The sequence below is a fragment of the Dermacentor variabilis genome, chromosome 8 (genome assembly GCF_050947875.1).
Source record: "Dermacentor variabilis isolate Ectoservices chromosome 8, ASM5094787v1, whole genome shotgun sequence".
Lineage (NCBI taxonomy): Eukaryota > Metazoa > Arthropoda > Arachnida > Ixodida > Ixodidae > Dermacentor > Dermacentor variabilis.
The window spans coordinates 126,015,862-126,035,716 of NC_134575.1; the positions used below are offsets into that span (position 1 = coordinate 126,015,862).

At 45.7% G+C, this 19,855-nt stretch overlaps 1 long non-coding RNA gene across 1 annotated transcript in view; it reads right to left on the reverse strand.

The window, feature by feature from the left end:
• LOC142591264 (uncharacterized) overlaps positions 1 to 19,536 on the reverse strand; it is a 52,894-nt gene extending 33,358 nt beyond the window's left edge. Inside the window, exon 1 of the long non-coding RNA XR_012830423.1 lies at positions 19,375 to 19,536. This is a non-coding gene — a long non-coding RNA (uncharacterized LOC142591264). The remainder of the gene's footprint in view (positions 1 to 19,374) is intronic.
• Between the last annotated feature and the right edge of the window lie 319 nt (positions 19,537 to 19,855).

Below are 19,855 nucleotides of genomic sequence, written 5' to 3' on the forward strand. Positions count from 1 at the left end.
GTTTGTTTCTTTTAGTTAACAACCAAACTGGGGTTAATGGGATATGTAACAAGCATATGACGCACCCTTGGGCATAATCTTCGTTGGCCCGCCAGGCTTGGTGGTCTGTCAGACTCGGTAAGCAACGTTGGTCACCGCACCAATAAACACTGGCGAGCATAGCTGCTCGCGTGCGTCTAATTGTCGTGCAAAAATCCATCACGTGACCTGATCCTAGGTGCCTAGGGACAGGATCGTTTAGGGACTTTTGAGAAGGCATGATGGTTGCGCCGAGCGACGCCGTGGCGTGTTCGTTCTCGGCGTGATCGTTCACCGGCTCGCGCGGACCGCGCGTTGTTCAGCGTTGCTTATGTGATTGTGCTTGCGTTGCTTGTGTGTTGGTTGTAGGTACTTAGCGGGAAAGCCGCGAGTAGTGGTGATGCGACAGTGCGGCTTTCGCCATCTGTGCTTTCGCCTCGGCGAGCTCTGGCAGTATAGAATCTGCGTTGTGTGACCCGTGCTTCCTTGACAATTGAAATGTCGAAGTGGCCTAGCGCCTCGGCAGCGAAGTTCTGCGAACCGCGATGCCGTGGCGTGCGTTGAATCTCCGGCCCACGCCGACCGCTGGTCGTGTGTCTCCGCAGTGGGTTCAGTATTTGTTGGCTAAAAGTCGCGCAGTAGTAGTGGTGTGGCATGTCGGCTTTAAGTCTCGGTGAACTCTGGTGGTGTGAGATCCGTATTTCTGAAGAATGCATTGGTGCTGACGATTGAAATATTCAAGTGGCGTAGCGCCTCGGCAATGCAATTTGCGAACCGGCGCTGTGCAGCAGCGTCGTCGTGTTCGCCCCTTTTCGGCAGCGTCATCACATCGCACATGCACTTTTACTTGACGGTGCTCGTAGGCGGAGGTATTGCACGTGTTTTTCGCCACGACTTGCGTAAGTAATATAATGCTTAAGGTGGTGTTTGCTCACAACTGTTCACGCGTCCTTGAAATAGGGCAGCGCATGTTTTCAATCGTGTTCAGCGCTAGTGCACTATCCGTCACTTCATGTGATTTACTTTTATCGTGGGCTTCACGACAATTATCGCGTAGTGCTGTGAGCATAACGGAGCTTTAGTGATGTCACATGATCTGCCAGAATTCCACGAAATGCAGAGCCGATGTTTAATATTATTCGTGCTAAGGGCGCGATAAGCACAGTGAGGTGGAGCCTAATAGTGTGCCCTGTAATCTTCAGCTGCATCTGTGCCCGTTTTTCGCGCTCTTAGTTTTAGCAACGGGACGCAGGGTTCGGTGCAAAGTTGGGACGAATGAATGTGTATATACGTCTGCAATAACTTCACCGCAACACATTTGTTACCCTGAACATACTGCCCCGCCCGCTTTACTATAATCTCAGGTGCTCTCGAACTCTCAATTTGCCGGTATCTTTATTTTCACGTGCTGAATGGTCCTACCGCAATACATATATATAGTGAGGTGAAGCTGATTAATGTTGCCAAGTGCTTTGACAGTGTCAGATCTAACAGTTATAGAATGACATGGCCAATACAACAGCTCACACCTTCACTTTAACAATTCTATTAGGACTGTCAAACTAATCTTACAGCACAGAAAAGCAACGTAAACACCTCAAGAGTTGATTAGCAAGTAACACTGGAAAGTTCAAGTCTAGTGACCAAGGTTGTGGTGAAGTGCTTTAAACATTCAACCAACACACCTTAAGTGCTTAACAATTTCTAGCATATTGATGCAGGCTGATCAGACTTACTTTGACATTGGTTATTTTACAATGAAAATAATAGTACTGCATAAGAGGACGCAAGCGACTCGTGTGCTGCTTGGTTATGCAAACCACATGGGTGCCAGAAATACCCAAACATGGTGCTTGTTTACACACGCTGCTTGCGTCCACTAATCTAAAGCTCTCTAATGTCAGCAGTATAAAGAGAGGCTGTAAAAATATGGCTTTGAATTTCACAACTCCAATTTTGTTTCTTCTGTACTTGTACAACCTATGGTTTCGTGACAGCATCTGCCTAGCTCATTGCCACATTTTGCGACAAAAGCAGTGATGATTCAGTCAGAGTTGCCTGTCCTAATATTACTCCAATAATTCTTTAAACAGTTCATTTTTTAAGCATGAAGCATGTCATGCCCAACTAGAAAATTAACCATTCAATAATCTACTAGAAGTGGCTAAAAAATCAGCAGTCTTCTGAAGTCAGCTTGATTTGCAGCTGCTAAAATTGGCTATTATTGAATTAGGGCAAGGAAGAAACTGCTTGAATAAACATATGTCTCATCAGAAAGTTGCGGTGGTGTGCTGCAGGCTAAAAGCTGTTTTGGCATTGGTCTACCTCTGTCCCAAAACCAGGCGACTTCACTTGGCTTTGACAGCTTCAAATTCGCTTTCACAAGCACGTAATACTCAGTCGAGGTGAGCTCAATGCACATCACCCACACTGGGGATGCAAAGACATACGGCCGAGAGGATGCCACCTTGACGAAGCAGACACCACAGACCTCGAATTAACAAATGACACCAACTATCCCAACTGGTATACCCTCCATTCAAACCAGAAGGGCAGTACACTTACCTAGCATGGGCAACTAGGGCCTTCATCCAGAGTGTCAATGCGACTCTGCCCCAAGAGGAAGCGACCATTATGTGATATAATACTTGATGTAGGGGTGAAAATGTGCCACATATAAAATCGGGGTTTCAGGCTGGGACCATTTCCGTGATGCACTTGAGTGTGCAGAATGTGAAGGTGTTGAAGAATCGCTAGCAACACGCATCCTTTACTTACTGCAAAGAGCGACATGCTAACTAGAGCTTACTGGGCGCGTCATTTAAACATATAGGCCTCAGTAAGCTGTAACACATTCTTGGCTATAACAGGATGCACCAAATACTGTAATACTATTGAAAACATGCTGCTCGATTTTCAGTGCACATCTGAGAAATTTGAGGAACAAGTGGCAGATGCTTTCCCCGACCACCTCACAGTGACTGACCATCACCTGAGTTGTACGCACCTTAATGACCACTTGCCAAGGAAGGAGTGGAAAGCCTCTGTATACGATGGCATAACCTGTTGTTGCTCTCAAGCATGTCAACACTTAAAGTGCACATGGCAAAGAAGGAGTCATTTTTCAGATGTTGAGGAATCTTGCCGAAACAAGGAAGCACGCACTATTGCTTGTAATCAATGAAATCTGGAATATTGGAATTCCCCACAGAGTGGAAACACTTGGTCATGATGCCACTACCGAAACCAGGCAAGAAACCTGACACCATAGACAACCTTTGATCAGTCTCACTCACATTGACAGTGTGCATATTGACTGAAGGAATGTGCCTCGCGAGGCTGAACCAGCATCTGGGAAAGACAATAGCCTCTTTCTGCATCAAACCATCGTCAATGCCAGCCGCTTTGGAGGAAAGATGTATGGGTTCTTAGTCACAGTCCAACCAAGAAGGATGTTGAGCACAGTCTGCAATGAGGAGGTACTGGTGGCCTTTCGTGAAGCCTGCCCAGTCATTAGTGGAGTGAAAGCCTCTAATGCAACCATATGTTTGAATATGAAGTTATAGTAAACAGCCAAAGACTTTTACCAACTCCACAGGTGCAAATGCAGGTAAAACCCGGACCAGCACACTTGGTTGCAGGAGTGATTCGCTGATGAGGTAATAAGGTGACTTAACAGTTGGTGATAAGGTACACCGAATGCAGTTATGCGCAGTATGTATACATACTGTTAGGCTGAAACAGATTAATTTTCTCCAAAGCAATATCAAAAGCTCAATTTTGTTTAGGATGCCACTCATGTGCTTTAGGTAAGTGTGGACATCATCATCATCAGTCTGGTTACACTCACTGCAGCGCAAAGGCCTCTCCCATACTTCTCCAACTACCCCAGTCATGTACTAATTGTGGCCATATTATCCCTGCAAATTTCTTAACCTCATCCGCCCACCCAACTTTCTGCCGCCCTCTGCTACGCTTGCCTTCCTAGCAGTGTGGACAGGGTTATATACAGCAGCATAGGCAAATGACACAACTAGGTACAGCTGTTATGCGTAATATTTTTTTCTGGACTAAATTCTTGCTCCTTGAACTCATTCGAGATCATTAACTGTAGCACCAAAGTAGTGGAACACTACCGAACAAAGGCATGTAGCGTGCACATCTCAATTCTTCTTATGCCAGTCTTCTTTTTTACACCAATAGCTGCTATGGGCCAACTCCCCTGGTTCTGATGTCTACTGGTGTTGTCACTCTAATTCCCAAATTTATTGCTAGAATATTGAAGATAAAGTTCTCATTGTGATGTGTGGATTTTAACATATGATCAAAATATTGGCAGTCCACAATTCTGCATTTCAGCCACTCTGCTGAAGGTACAGTCGTGGCGAATACCGATCCTGGAGAGTGCGATCTAGCCAACAGGTGCCATGATTGGCTAACACCTGTTCAATGTCTGCGTGCTGTATATAGAGCAGGCGTCCACGCCTTCAAATTCTTACTCATCACTTTCCCCACTTGTGAAGGCAGTACGTTAATTTTTCTTTGTGAAGGCAGTACTATGTTAATTTTTCTTCTTACATGTAATGACAGTGATTGGGTGCATCTGCTTTATTAATCTTCTAGTGCTTGGCTTCTCAGATTTACTGGATGGGGCTGGTTGATGGGGCAGAGCACGAGACCAAGCAATGGGTAGCTCAAATATAGATTTGAGAAAACCAAATTAATTCAGCAGTAAGAAGCTAAAGGGTTGTTTTTCTGGAGACCAGAGACCAAGTCTGGATGTGAAAGAGGAGGAACAAAACTTGTCTTTCCACTTCAACACTGGGAGGCACAACTCCCACTTATTTTACTTCTTTAGAGGAGATTACTGACTTGCACTGGCAAGTGTTCACTTCAACAAACACCGAATGAAGCAAGCTTCCTGCGCATATTTCACCATTTATTGCATCACTTTCACAGTATGAGTGAAACTCCAATTTTCGTTATGCCACAACTTGCCCAATCTTGTGTTTTGCAGTAGGATTTTAGCAGTGCTATTAAGGCACGTGAATAGTAGTAGAGAAAAAAGTAAGAAAACAGTGGCTCTTTGTGCATCGACTATGCATGCGCCTGGTGCTCTCAAGTCCATTTTTTCCGCTACCTGCTAAACTATTCTAAACAAGGAAAGCTCATACACAATTATTGTGCAGAGTCAGACAACTAAACCAGTATCCTTGGTAAGCAAGGTTTATTTATTTGGTGACATTTTCTGAGGCCCTGCTATTGGGCTTTCCTTTCATCCTTTTCCGCTGTGCAGATTCATTAAGAAGTGACAAGACAGTCTGACAATTTTAATCATTGAAAGACTTAGCGAAACCTTTTTTGGGTTGTTTTTCCTTGCTTTCAGACTCTGCACATTGCCTTTTAAGGCATGTTTTAAATGTTTCTTTTTTTATGGAGAGGGCATGTTAACATCTTTTACACCATGTCAATTATGTGGTGCCATAGTGTCTTCTTGGATGGAGTCTTGCCCTTTCATTCAGTACAATATAATGTCGCTTTTTTGTGTCGTAGGCCTTTTTACATTTGAGTATGAGTATAGCATTTCGCTAAGTTTTGCCTCTGTCACCCAAGCTTGCTACCCACTGCTGTTGACATGTGACACACATCTGACTTTTGTTCAATAAAAGGAAGTCTGTCACTTATCCTGTGCACTGGTTGTCTTTTTGAATTACAATTTGTTGCCTATATTAGTTCTTTTGTTGTATCTCAGATTAGGAATGGCTATCACAGTTGACATCATTTAATCATATTGCACACAATGTGGATGATATGTACTTGCAATATATGGCCTCCATAAATAGAAGTTAATTCAAAAATAGTGCCTTTGCATGGTGGGGCAGCCATGAATTGTAGCTATAAGTTACCAGCACTGCAAGTAGCACTGTTTGTGCAGAATACAGTTCAACTCTACTACTTTCAAACATCATTGTTTTTATCTGCATTTGTATAGCTCCAGTTCCTGTGAACAACACGCATCTGGCGGAAGAGTGGCTTGCACCTGCAGTGGGGCCCAATGAATAGCCACATTTCTGCCCGTTTTCATGTTATTAGCATATTAGTTGAGGCAGTCGTTCTTATAGTAAACTGTTTGCGCAGTGTAGAAGCCACTGCGGGTGTCAGGATCTTGTACACATCTTCAGCTTTGCAGGGGACACAGCATCTGGCACATAGTTTGTCACAGGCCATGTTTTTGGGGCAAGTTGGGTTTATTCACTTGCAAAGAGAGAACCAAGCTTGTTGGATATGAATTAAACCGCCTGTACACTCGGTGGCCTTCTTCATTTTGTGTGACATATATGGTTATAGCTACCCTTGCTTTATGCACTTCTTGTCCGGCAGCAGTTTTGCTTTTGAAACACTCAGGATAGCTTTCAGCAAGCTGGACAGGAATAGCACTGAAAAACCAGCAGATGTTAATTGTTGCACTTGTCATGCGAAGCTTCCTACAGTACGATAAGGACGGAAATTAATGAAGGTGTTCCTCAAGGCCTTCTAGCTTGTCATGAGTTTGGAGCAACGTGACGTATAGCACTTTTCTGATCGCATACTATAGGTTCAGCAGGTGTGGCCATGGTTGAAGTGCAGTGCAAGGTCAAGAAAACAGATATCTATGAGCAGCACACTGGTAAAGGAGGCGCTGGGAAAACTAGTGGGAAGCCTGTTGAACATCTAATTGACCAAGTTACTGGCTTCATCAGGCAAACTGTGATAAAGAGAAGGAAGTCGTCAACACATCAGAAGGTTTTTGCGTATAGACACTGCTAAGGTTCTCAGGCACGTCTCTTGTAACATGCCAACAAATCTTAGTGCGCAGGCTATGCATGACCAACTACATATGCCTTCTGTTTGGACAAACAGCTGCTCATTGTAACTGATGGAGATGGAGTGGACAAAAAAAACGGCAGCTCAACTAATCTGGTTTCACTGGTATCAGCAGTGCTTTGTAAGTATGCATCGCCATACTCCCCACTGCCTTCTTGGTTGACATCAGCAAGGACCGGCTTGAGGCAAGGGGTATTATCAGTGGCGTAGCTAGGTCGTCTGGCACCCGGGGCCTTTGGCGCTTCTGTCAACCCCCCCCCCCCCAAGTGTAGTCGAGGAAGGCGAGGATATCGACAATTTTCGGGTGTCTTGCAACGTATATGACACCCCCCTCCCCCCTACTGGCCCCGTGCACCCGGGGCACACGACCCCCCGGCCCCTCCTGTTGCTACGCCACTGGGCAATATACATCTTTACAAGCTAAAAATGCTTGCATGCATGGAGAGCACATTGTGTCCAAAAAGTAGGCACTTCACAGGGGCACTGGAGAAGAAACAGGTTATTGACAGTGGCCAAAGGCAAGCTTATCTGCTACTAAACACCCAACACTGTTACCATGTGACACCTCTGAAACAATCCTTCTGAAAGAAGAAATCATCCTTGTGCATCCATAAAGAGGGCGGATAGGCAAAGCCCCTTCAGCAATGCTGCCAGCTTCAAAAGGCCCACTTGGCACATCCTGAATGCTTCCTTCTTAGACTTTGCTGGGTGCAAGCATTCTACTGTCCAAAAGTTGTCATTGAGAGCACTGTTGGTTTGGTGGAAATACAGTTCAGAAGTGATTGCAAGAAACCTTTCTTCCGAGTTGGTCTGGAGGCTCATGGTGCTCACAAAGCGACACCATGAGACAAGCAAGGTGACCGGTTGCCTCCAAGCCCTTGTTCGTGTATCACACTGTTCTGTTAGTAACAACCATCAGATCTGAAACCAACAAGCTCAAGTTCAGCACTCATGTGGTTACTGTGGAGGATCCATAATAAAAAGCACAAAACAGAAAACTGAAGGGAAAGGATAAGGCACCATTTAACACCTAGTATTGCTGCAGCCCACCCCTTTTATTTTGTCTGGTCATGCTGCATTTTTTTCTATATATAGGCATGAACGTATCCTGTGCACAGCGCACTGCAGAGAGCATAGGTGATGTTCCCAATCGGTGTCCGATTTTTATATACACTATATGCTGGCTCAAAGATGCTCGAAACACTGCAATGGAAGCTCCTAATAGAAAAGGTGCCTGGAAGAAAAAAAAGCTATGCTGCAACCATCTTAGCAACATCTTGACCCCATAATAAAAATTGTGCTTCCGTATAAACTTCAGCCCTCCAGTTAATAGTAAAGTACCAGTGCACTTATGAAAAACGAATCAATTCTCAAAGAGCATGTGCAGTCCAGCCAGAAACATAGGTATGAATCTGCATTGTGCTCCTGCATTGAAGGTGAATAATGCGTTACAAAATGACGAATGTTCCTTAGTAAGCTTCCCTGCAATATGAATTTGTAATGTACAAAGAATTGTCAATTAAGCTTACCAAGAGCACAGATGCACTTGCAAATTATATCACAATTGAAAATAATGAGCAAACCTATGTGCCCTTTCCACTGTTAGTATGCTTTACTGCACGATGCTTATTTCCACCTCTGTATTGCGGTGTAGCAAGCTACGAAAGAAACGTTGCATAATTGAGCTTTTTAAGATTACCTTTTTTTGCAATACACCTATGTTCTGCGGTGAAGCCTAAGCAATGTACTGCGTTGAAGCATACTAAAAGTGGAAAGGGGCCACTGTCACTGTACATAAAAAGAGTTCTTTAATTATACCCTATGATTATACACTCGCGCAACCGCCGCCTCTCAGGTCGCCTGAGTGGACATACTATGCTGGGTGATAGCGGCCCCCTCCCACATTTGGTATCCTTTACCGCGTAACTAAAATGCACTGCGGCGAAGAAGCAGTACATTTGTATTGAGTGAATAAACAAATGGTTTTTACAACAGTACAGAAATAAACGCGCACCATGCATCAGTCTACCACATGGAAGAGCGTCGCAACAAAAGGTAGCTGATTCACACAGGCTGTGTAGTGCACTTATCAGTCGTAAAGGCTATTCTGGGTAATTCATAATTTCACACACACAGAAATATGTTTATATGTTTACGTTCGTACTCCTTGCGTAATAAGACTTCCAGAACTTCCACAACAGGAAGTAATTTACAACACACAAACGAAAACAACAGATACATATGCCTTGTTTTCAACTCGGTCGTCATGCAAATGACATATAGCACGGAAAAACGTGAACATGCTGTGTGTTAGCATCGTAAACTTCATACTAGGGAAGGAGCACACCACAATCCCGCGAAAGCCGCTAATGAGACCAAAACGGGAGCACATATCTGTGAACGTGCAAATGGAGACCCTAAGTCACTCTGCTCCTCCACCACCCCCCGCTGCACGGCTGAACCACTCGTTTCAAGCACAGCACACCTAACACACATTCAGCACTGAACAGTGGGCGGTCGACCCAGTCGCATTTACATGACTTGTAGCGACCAGCACATCCCTCGATGTCCGTTAAGCAAAGTCGGACACGGCGACGCCACATCGCGGTTCGCAGAACTTCGCTGCCGATGCGCTAGGCCACTTTGACATTTCAATTGTCAAGCAAGTACGGGTCACACAACGCAGATTCTCTACTGCCAGAGCTCACCGAGGCGAAAGCCGCACTGCCGCACCACCACTACTCGCGGCTTTCCGCCAAGTAACGCAGAACCTACAACCAACACACAAGCAACGCACGTACAATGACATGAGCAATGTTGAACAACGCGGGGTCCAGAGAACGATCACGCCGAGTACGAACACGCCACGGCGTCGTTCGACGCCAGCATCGCGCCTTCTCAAAAATCCCTAAACGATGCTGTCCCTAGGCACCTAGGATCAGGTCACGTGAGGGATTTTTGTACGACAAATAGACGCACGCTAGCTGCTCGGCGGTCGGTCATCGGTCATCACCATAACGCAGTGAAGCGTCTAACGGAGGGTGCCTCGAGCCCTCCCTTGTTCGCGAAACCAGGCGGATCATAACTATTGCCTTTTTCATCTTTCAATGCATTCATCTTGCTTTCTTATATGCGAAGTTTGCTTCTCACTGACTTGATGCTGCCTCCATTTTTCACCGCTTCCTCAGTCGTTATCACGTTACAATTTCGAATATACCTTGTTTTCTCGTTTTTGATCTGCTTTGACAGTTGCTAGAATTCCTTATCTCCTGAGTTGGACTTTTTCAATCTTCGTCGTTTCTTTATTAGGTCCTTTGTTAATTGGAAAAGCCCTCCTACTAATTGCATTGATGCCTTACCTCCAACTTCCACTGGAGCCTCTGAAGCCAGCCTAGTTGGTTTCATTCGTTACTTCTATGTCATCTTCATCCCTCTGTTCTAAGGCTGCATATTCATTTGCAATTAGAGCCTGAATTGTTCCACTTTTACCCTTACTGCTTCCAGGTTGGCCTGTTTCTTCCTGATCAATTTTATTCTTTCTCTCTTCAAATTGAGCTGAATCATAGACCTCACAAATCTGTAATTATTGCACTTTCCCTAACTCTTCAACATCCTTCACTACGCGCGGATCGGCAGAAAGTATGAAATCTATTTCATTTCTTGTTTCACTTTGAGCGCTTTTCCAGGTCCTCTTTCTGTTTCTATGGTTCCTGAACAATGTGTTCATTCACAGCTCATTCCTTTCCGCGAATTCTACCAGCATCTGTCCTTTAGCGTTCCTAGAATTGACGACATATTGCCTATTGCTTGTTCACCACACACTAGGTTCACATACACAGGTAGAGGCTGGTAATGCAAATACTAGGCTGAGTTGTGGGGCTGCTCAGGTATTCAGGTTCTTCTCAGATCTCCTGTTACGTAAAATTTTGTGGTTGACGATATCTTTGCTTTGGGAGCGGGGTTTCCGCCGATCACAATAAGGCTATGTTCCAATTTGGGAAGCGGCAAGCCGACGGAAAGGCCAAAGCGGGCTGAAAATCTTTTCCGCCCATCATCATGATATTCACATTTGTTTCACCACCACAGCAGACACCCCTGCCGCTTTCACCCATATCCATCTAGTTTGCGCACGTTTGTCAGCGTTATGGCTCTCTTTATTGCATCATTTCCAGCGGTACGGTAATTATATGACCTATCTGTCATTAAAAGTAATTATTTCGCTCAACTTCGCGCGTAGTGAGCAACTTTCGTCTGCCATTGAAAAGCAAGAAGCAATTCTTTTTATACTTCTAGGCAGTTGTCTCGTAGAAATGGATCATAAACAACTGAAAAGGCGTACAATTGCGATGTGTCAGTCGTGGTCAGTTCAACCAGCTTTGAAGAAAACGCAAGAAGTTCGGTCACGAGAGCGCGTTGTCACCGCAGCTTCTGTACCTCGACGTTGAATGCTGTCGCGAGAAATGTGGAGAGATGTGTCCTTGTAAAGCCGGTGGTGACTCTTGTCGTAGAGCACATGGTGGTTCCTGATCGCATCGATCAACATCTCAGCCGACACTTTGGGTGCCACGTTGAATTATACGACAGAAATGTTTACATGCTAGAGCAGCTTGCGGTGAGCCGGGACCACTTTCCGCTTCTATGATATGGTATGGAGAACTTTATTGGGTCCTGAAGGTCAACCATACGTTGACGCGGGCCGCTCCCACGTTGGGACTGTCAGGCCGAGCCCTTCAGCCACATCGCGGGCCTTCTGGACTGCCCGTAATTGGTCAGAGAGTGATTCAATGTGTAGCATTTGCCGCCACCATTCTTGTTTCCGCTTCTCCTTGGAAAACAAATTGGCCCGAGATCAATGGTGCTTGCTGCCAGGTTTGCCGGTCATTTTACCAAGTAGGCATGCGGGTGTTTTGAAGTTGCTGCTGCTTTCGCCTGCTCCGAAACAAATGTGAATGTAACCAAATTGACAATTTCTTTCACAAAAAGTGACATCACTAACTGATTGCTTGATGAGGCTGAGAAAGTCTACTGAGCCACGAAGCAGCGATACCGACCTCCTGGCCTGGAACAAACATTAAAAAGACCCTATTTAGGCAAGATATTTTACAGACTTTATATTTATGGGCATTTTTCATGATTTGGCAGTAGACTGTGTTAGCCGTGCCAAATGATAGTGCAACTAAAGCGCGAAAATTGAGCACAAGAGCTCGAAACTTTGGGTTATACAGCAGTCGCTTGGGCCGTAACTCCTCTCATTCACACCAACCGTGGTTGCTTAGTGGCTATGGTTTTGTGCTGGTAAGCACTAAGTCGCGGATCGAATAGCGGCCTCGGCGGCCGCCTTTCGATGGGGTCGAAACGAGAAAACGCTCGTGTATTTAGATTTAGGTGCACATTAAGGAACCACTGGTGGTGCAATTTTGCGGAGTACCACGATTTGGTGTGCCCCAAATCATATCGTTGTTTTGGCACTTAGAACCCCATAACTTAAATTTTCCCCCTTTCATGCTGCGAGAAGAGCTACCAGTCAACTTAAACTTGTTCAACCGCGTAATGAAAAAATTCGCACAGGCTTACAATACTCGCTAATGCGAAATTTGGGCGCAGCTTTATGTGCGTTCTCAAGTCGAGATATATTGGCTGGCGCGGAAAATCTGTTCCATGCAGCACGTTGCCAACGGAGTCAAGTGTGGCGCGACTGCCTTGCTGTTTGAGAGATAGCGAGAGGCAGCACGGGGGTGAGGCGTAGGCGCAATTCACAGCAGCCGCAGCAGACAGACTTCGGCTCATGCCTAGCTTTGTTTCCATATGGTATCAGTGGCGTCATCGATGAACAGACGATGCGCGCTACTCTGGCGCCATCGTCGCAGCAGAGCCCCATCTTGCGCGGCCCTACAGTTTTCTTCTCACCTTTCTTCTCATCATTTAAAGTTTAGCACTTGCTGCCCGTTGCCATGTGCCTCATAGGGCTCATGGCAACGGGCAGCAAGTGCTAAACTTTAAATGATTCACCAGGCTGTACGTGCCAAAACCACAGTTGAATTATGAGGCACGCCATATTGACGGTCTGCTGCTTAATTTTGATCCCCTGGGATTCTGTAACTTGGGGTGCTATAACGTGAAACTATTCCAAACTTTTCTATTCCCATTCTGCAATCAGCCCACCGCAATTGGTCAAAAAGTTTGTTGGACCACCGCCATTTCACCTGTCTGTCACGCGACGTCACGAAAACCGCGATAGCTCCCCATCTGATATGACGTGTACACACTGATTATGCATAATTTGACCGAACAAAACAAAAATAGTTATTTATGATTTGGCGCCTTTTTGCTATCAGACCTCGTCTATTGGTCAAAAGATTTCGGGCTGCACCCACTTCACCTGCGTCACAAAACCACAAAAACTTACCGCGTCAAAGTGACGCGTACGCGTTAAAGGTGCCTTGATACGCCGAACAAAACTGAATTTTCCTCTGAATAGCCGCAGGCTGCCCCGTTTCGAAAGGAATAAAAGATGGCTGCCGCCGATCGCTCTGGCACTGGCTACTCGCCCCTTCCGGAAAGCATGGGTAGTAAAACATTTCATGACCGTGTAACGTTTTCGAGAGCTTTCGGCACGTTTGCGACCTCGTTCTACCAGCTCTTCTTTGCTAAGGATCCCTTTTAGCGTCATTCTTAAGCTTCCGTTGCATGCCACCACGATTGGAGACGAGCCACCGCAAGCTAAGTAAGAGAAAGCGGACCAATCGCAGACGCCGGCACCACCATCGTCATCCGGTTATCGATATTCAGTGCAGTGACTCGGCCCCATCGATTCCCCCTCCACTTGAGCACGCTCCTCGCCTCTTGTGAGCCAATTAGATAAGACAAGTCGCTCAGTGCAAGCAATTTTATTCGTTTTTCAAGCGAACAAAAGTGAGCTCCTATGAACGAGGGGAGCATTTGATTGGTTTGTTCAGACAACCCTGCGGGTGAACGCCGGATGCTTGCGTCGGCGGTTACGCAAATTTTAAGTCAGGATATTGTATCAAAAACATATTGGAATAGTTTTACATTATGCGGCCCTTGATCATATGTCTAAATACACGAGCGCTTTTGCATTTGGCGCCGTCGAAATGAGGCTTCTGCCGTCGGGATCGAACTTGCGAATGAGATTCATGCCAGAGCCACAAAGCTGTCCCTTGGGCACAGAAGTGTTGATTTGGCGTGCTACATCATCCGTAGCGTTGCCTAGACGCTACGGTATTTTTATGGAGCTTTCCGTCTGCGCGCTGTGCGTCTTTATCCGCTTGGCAAATTTTGGTGGCGGTCATTTTTCATAAATAAAATAAACGTACCATACCACACATAAAATTAAAAGTTCTACAGTTGTCCTCCCAGAATACCTCTCGACGTGGCGGCGGCAGCGGCAGCACCAGCTGGAAAGTGTCGCTCCAAAACTTGGGTGCTATTTTCACACGCATGGCTGCTGTGCGGCCGCCATTATCCGCCATGTTGACTCTCTGATTGGCTGTGGGGAACTCACCTGCCTTGAGATTTGAACCGGGATTTGTGTTTTCATCAAGATGACGAAATGTGACGGGGAGCTGCAAATTTTATCGACTAATACATTTTTTTTGTCGTTGACAGCTATACTGTGGCGTTAGCGCTTGAAAATGAATGCGAGCGTAGCCTGCAGAAACCAGTGCAATGTATGTGCGATTTCACGAATATGTGGTGGCGATCCAATATAGCCGCCATGCCAGCTTGCTGATTTCCTGAAGGAATATGCCGTGCGAAGCATCACAGGAAGGGCCGCTTCGTAAACGTCACGTTGACGTTCCGTGACGTTGTGCTGGGCCACGAGTCCAGAGACTTTCGGCAATAATTTGTGGTGTGACGATCAGCGCGAATTATACTAATGAGCAGCCATATGCAATGCGGCCGAGCGGAGTGCATATCGCCACATTTTCCCCGTCGTTTGGCGCCATAAAAATATTTTGTTCATAACGCGTGCTCATAGGATTTTCATCGCTCTCAGGTTGTGTTGGCATTTGTGTTCTGGACCACCATTTTTTAAAAGAACGCGTTTACATGAAATTATTTTGGTAGAACATACCAAACATTCTACAACGTTGTCCACTTTTCACTGCTGTATTGTGTAATAATCAAGATTAATGCTTCTTCGCCTAATGAAAAGTTATCACAACGGCGTCTTTTTAATTTATAAAAACAATGTACCTAAGTTGGCGCATTGGTCTTTCATTCCGCTGTGCGAGTAACCAGCGAAGTGAACAAGAGATGGCAGTGCCGGCGCTTGCGTCATGCAAGCGGATATCTCTGGCGCGCGCAACGCTATCGGTGATATTCGGCCCTTTTCGGCCAGCCGAGTCGGGCGGAGTCACGTTTCACGAGATAGCGATAACGTGGCCTACAACGTGCGCGCATCACCACTGGTGGGTCGCGTATGTTGCAAGGTAAATATACCTAGTAGCCAAGCTTCCATAGGAGCCCATACGTTCAAAACATGGCGGTCCATCGGCGGTTTATGGGGCTTAGCGCCATCTGTATGTGGTGAGAACACTTCCGGCGTAACAAAAAATTATGTGGCGCCATGTCTGTTAAAAGCAGAAGTAATGTCATTTTGTTTTCGAAGGCGCGAAATTTGTTTTGTTGGCCTGCTTTTGGAGCTATATATTCAAATGCCCCGCCATTCGACTTGATGGGCGTTTCGAGCTTTCAGCGCGGAAAGCGTTGCAGGAGAAGCTAGCCGTACAGTTGTCGAAATCGCCCCCTGCACAGTACATACTTTCTTTGGAGGCCGACGAAAGCTTTAGGTGTAGAGTGCTGATTCTATCGTCGAACGCCAAGCTCGTCGGCCGGCGCAGTCGCAAGAAAACAACTATACAGTTATCTGGCGGTCGTAACTCACTACTTTTGACTGAACAGATTAAGAAGCGATGAAGCTACCCGCGTCACCAAATTCAGACAAACTTCGACAAGCAAGAAAGCACAAACTGTTAGGGGGGCGTATTTTAACAGGTGAATTTTACGAGTGCGCCTTTCTGCCCATTTCAAGACGTGCATTGCATTGCGAGTGATAGTGGCGTCAACGCCCCCTTAAACGATGGGCGCCGAAAGTAAATGCATTTACTAGTAATAATAAAATTGAATAAACTTGTATTTTCTTAACTCGTCATGAATATATAAAGTTGACCAGGAATATTATTTTCGTTGAATGAATCTGTGTCTCGCTTGAATAAAAAAAGATGCTTTTTTATTTCCCTGTGTTTGTGCCCTCCAAGCACAGTCGCAATTCCATCGCTGCTCCGCCCATAACCCCCCTCGCTGATGGTGTTGACAATCTGTACTGAACCGCTTTTCGCCCTTAGCTTAGAGACCTATTTGGATCGACCTTGTATATCGTCCCAAGGAAGAAAACAAGCGCGTTGGCGCAAACATACGATGACTCCATTCCAATTCCCGGGGAACGCATTCTAGCTAATGAAGCAGACGACGCCTTGCACGCAGCAGGGGATGGAAGCGTGAAGCGTTTTCGACGGAATAATCATGCGCTTTGAGCTGGCTGCTTAATTTTTACTGCGGAGCAAAATTGTTTTGATTTACCGAGAACCGCACGTTCCGTGCCTTCATTTCACTTTCTTAGGCGAAACGTAAAGTTGGCGTCACATTACGAAAGCAAATTGGGCCATCAGCGCCATTTTATTCGTGTCGTGTCTACGTCATGCATCGAATAAAATGGCGAAATATCCAGAACAGCGCCCCTGAGCAACCATATCGGTGACACACACGCCGCTCTCCGGCCAGCGCAGCTTTTGCCACCTCGAGAGGCGGCTAGGGTTTCATTGGCGAATTGCCAACTCTTAGATCAGCAATACCGCTAAACGCACTTGTCTGCTGTTAGATTCGTGAAACACGCTACCAGCGTAATAGTTAACTGGACATAAAAGCGTAGCGTTTTTGGTGGCAGGGTCAGGTGTTTGTGTTCCAATCAATTTAACGCAGGTAACATAATCGTCAACCTGCAGTACTTACTCACAACTAAAAGTTTATTAGAAAACTTATCTACTTAACACTGACAAATGTCCAAAATATGTATTCAAGTATCTGTTTGCCTTACTAAGAAAGAATGCGATTCCTAAAAGAGAGCTATACACGTTTGATTTTATTCAGCCCCCGTATAATCCGTTTTTTTTTTCACTTTTGCGTGTTTTCTGTTTTGCTTTGCTTCGTTTTGTTACGGACGTATTGATTTTAAGTTACATAACTTTTGTTGCGTCCCGCTGGATTCCGCTGCGCAGGCGCATGTTCTTATATCCGTGTCGTAAAAAAAAAAAAAACTTTCGCATATGCTGCGACCATAGAGTTTCTCACTATAACACCTAGCGGGTAATATGCCGCCACCGTCTATGGGAGTTTCTTAAGGGGGCACCGTGCCGTCATGGGAATGACGGTATATGTGTCTGCGAGGCTCGTGTTGGCTGGTGATGTAAGAGGCTTCGTCTAAAACGTGGATATGGCTACGCAAATAACGCGTTCTCAAAGAAAAATCTTCATGAAATGTTTCCATTCACGCATATTACATCTTTACTCACCCACGATACATGACCAAGGGAAGAAAAGCAAGAACAGAAGACCAACTGTTTCAAAGCGAGCGCGAACCTTGTCGCTGTCTCCAACTTTAGCGGCCCGCTGATACTTTTTACGGAACATGTATTGGTACACACAATAGCAAGTTCTCATAGGTAAACAAAACATGTTTTCGCGTAATAATAAAGCTAAAACAGCTTTTCACGTGCTGTTCTAGTAGAAAATGAATCATTGTGACAGACGGAACGGTACTTGCCAAGCGCGTCTTCAAGGCGTCCTGTCTCTACGAGAACGATGCCAATCCGAATCCACAATATACCGGCATTCCCATGCATACCACAGCGCAGCAGCGCCAGATTTCCCCCTAGGTAATGTAGTGTGAAACTCTATGGCTGCGACCCACTTTTCTTCTTGCTTGTCCATGACAGCTGCTACTTGTGAAACACGAACTTCCACCAACTCCCCCAAGTGTCGTCAATAGAACAGGTAGCTTGTTTCACTAAGCCCCACATCACCTGTGACGTGTAGCTTCAAGCGGAAAGGATTGCGCTAACAAAATTAGCCGCTTTCTCGGCCTATTTCAATTGTTCCCCCCAAAAAGCGTTCTTCATCTTGCACGTCTCTGCTTTTGTTGAAGGTACAAGCCTGGTACATCCAGGTCATGAACTGCATGAGCTTGTTTGCGTGATATAACGGTCGTGACAATCTAGAAAGCGAGCGCAGTGTTTTACCGTGGAACCGCAACGAAACTTTTCCCTGCCCAAAAGCCCTATGGTTACCGATCATAGTTACAGAGAGTGCGACGCGAAAACCTCATAGTTACAGAGTATGCGACCCAAGATGTCACGTTTCCGCTGCAGTTTTAGATTGAGGCACCATCATCGGCTCACCCTAACACGTTTCACGTGCACATACAGCAAACAGTACGCCGCCGACGATGTCATCACCTTGGAATTTATACGGAACATTACGGTGACGACGACGGCACATGTGATTGCTATCACAATAATAACATCCGAAAAATTGGACGAAGAAGGAGCCGTCATGGTAGATCATCACTCGCGTCATGTGCATGATATTGAATCCGCTCCCACCAGAGGGATATTGCATATTACCCTCCTTTAATTATTTTCCGCTTCATTACCTTTTCTACATTTGCACCCTTCACGGTTGAAAATTGCTAAGTGAATAGAATATAATGCTACGCACATCTGAACGAAGAAAGTCAGATAAATGTAAAGAAAACCCTACTCGTGTTCTTAGAAATGATTACAAGGTTTTTCTCATGAACCACAGAAACTCAGTGTGTTGTCAGGAGCATGTGGTTCGTCGTGCCTCTTAATTACCTATCGTAATGGTGCAAAATAAGACGACGTATCAGTTGAAGACCACTTCTGCGTCACGTAAGGCAAGTTATATGCCTTAAGTACCAGGCTCCAATATAAAGCACCGAGGCCTAATCTCAGCGGTATCTTACGCATATAAATTTGTTATATTTCCGAGAGAGCGACAGTCATCTGCCTCACACAGTCGACAAGTTATGTGACCATCAGTGATGCGACTCACATATCCGAAAATAGTTTCCTTTTTCTCAATTAATGCAGCATGCTGGGTGAGTTGGTCACCGAACGTCTTTTGCGGGTTGCCATGCCCACCACAAAGGTTGTGTTCTATTTTCATCCGTTTTCTAGATGTCGATCGGATATCTACAGCAACACATAAGGGTTCGTGCAGAAAAAACTAGACAGGTTAGGGCTAAAAAAGAACAGTCAGTTTCCTCTGCGCTTACACTTGGACCTAATTCTGGACTTGCTCCGTTTGGTTGTGACTTACAAATGGAGCCTTCGGTTTCTGCTCGCTCGCTTCATTGTCTGATGAGCTCTACTACCTGTTGGCAGCACTCACTTGTGTGACGTAAGCACGAACGTCGTCCGCGAGCGTTTCTTGATCTCTGCGACGGCTCGGAAGATCTTGTTGCGAGACACGACGTCCACGCCAGCGTACGGCTAGTCCAGAAACACGAACGGCTGTAGCCCCAGCAGAGCGGCAGCGATGGACAACTTTCGGCGGTTGGACAACTTTCGGCGGTGAGGGAGAGAAGTGCTTACTGACGCCAACAAAGCAACATCTGCGGATGTTGCTGATTGGCAGAGAACGTTAGATATTGTGCAACCTCTCGCGACAGAGTTGCTCAAAATCATGAGCCATCAGCTCATTTTTACGTCTGGAGGGGGTGCATAGAGACCGCGGACTAGGGAATGCGTGTGCCTGGCCCTAACCGAGCTGTATCTCGACCAATTATTTACGCCATAATTAGCAGTCATGAAACCTGCATTTACTAAGATCACAGCCAGCAATAGCGAAATTGGGTAAATAATACTAACAC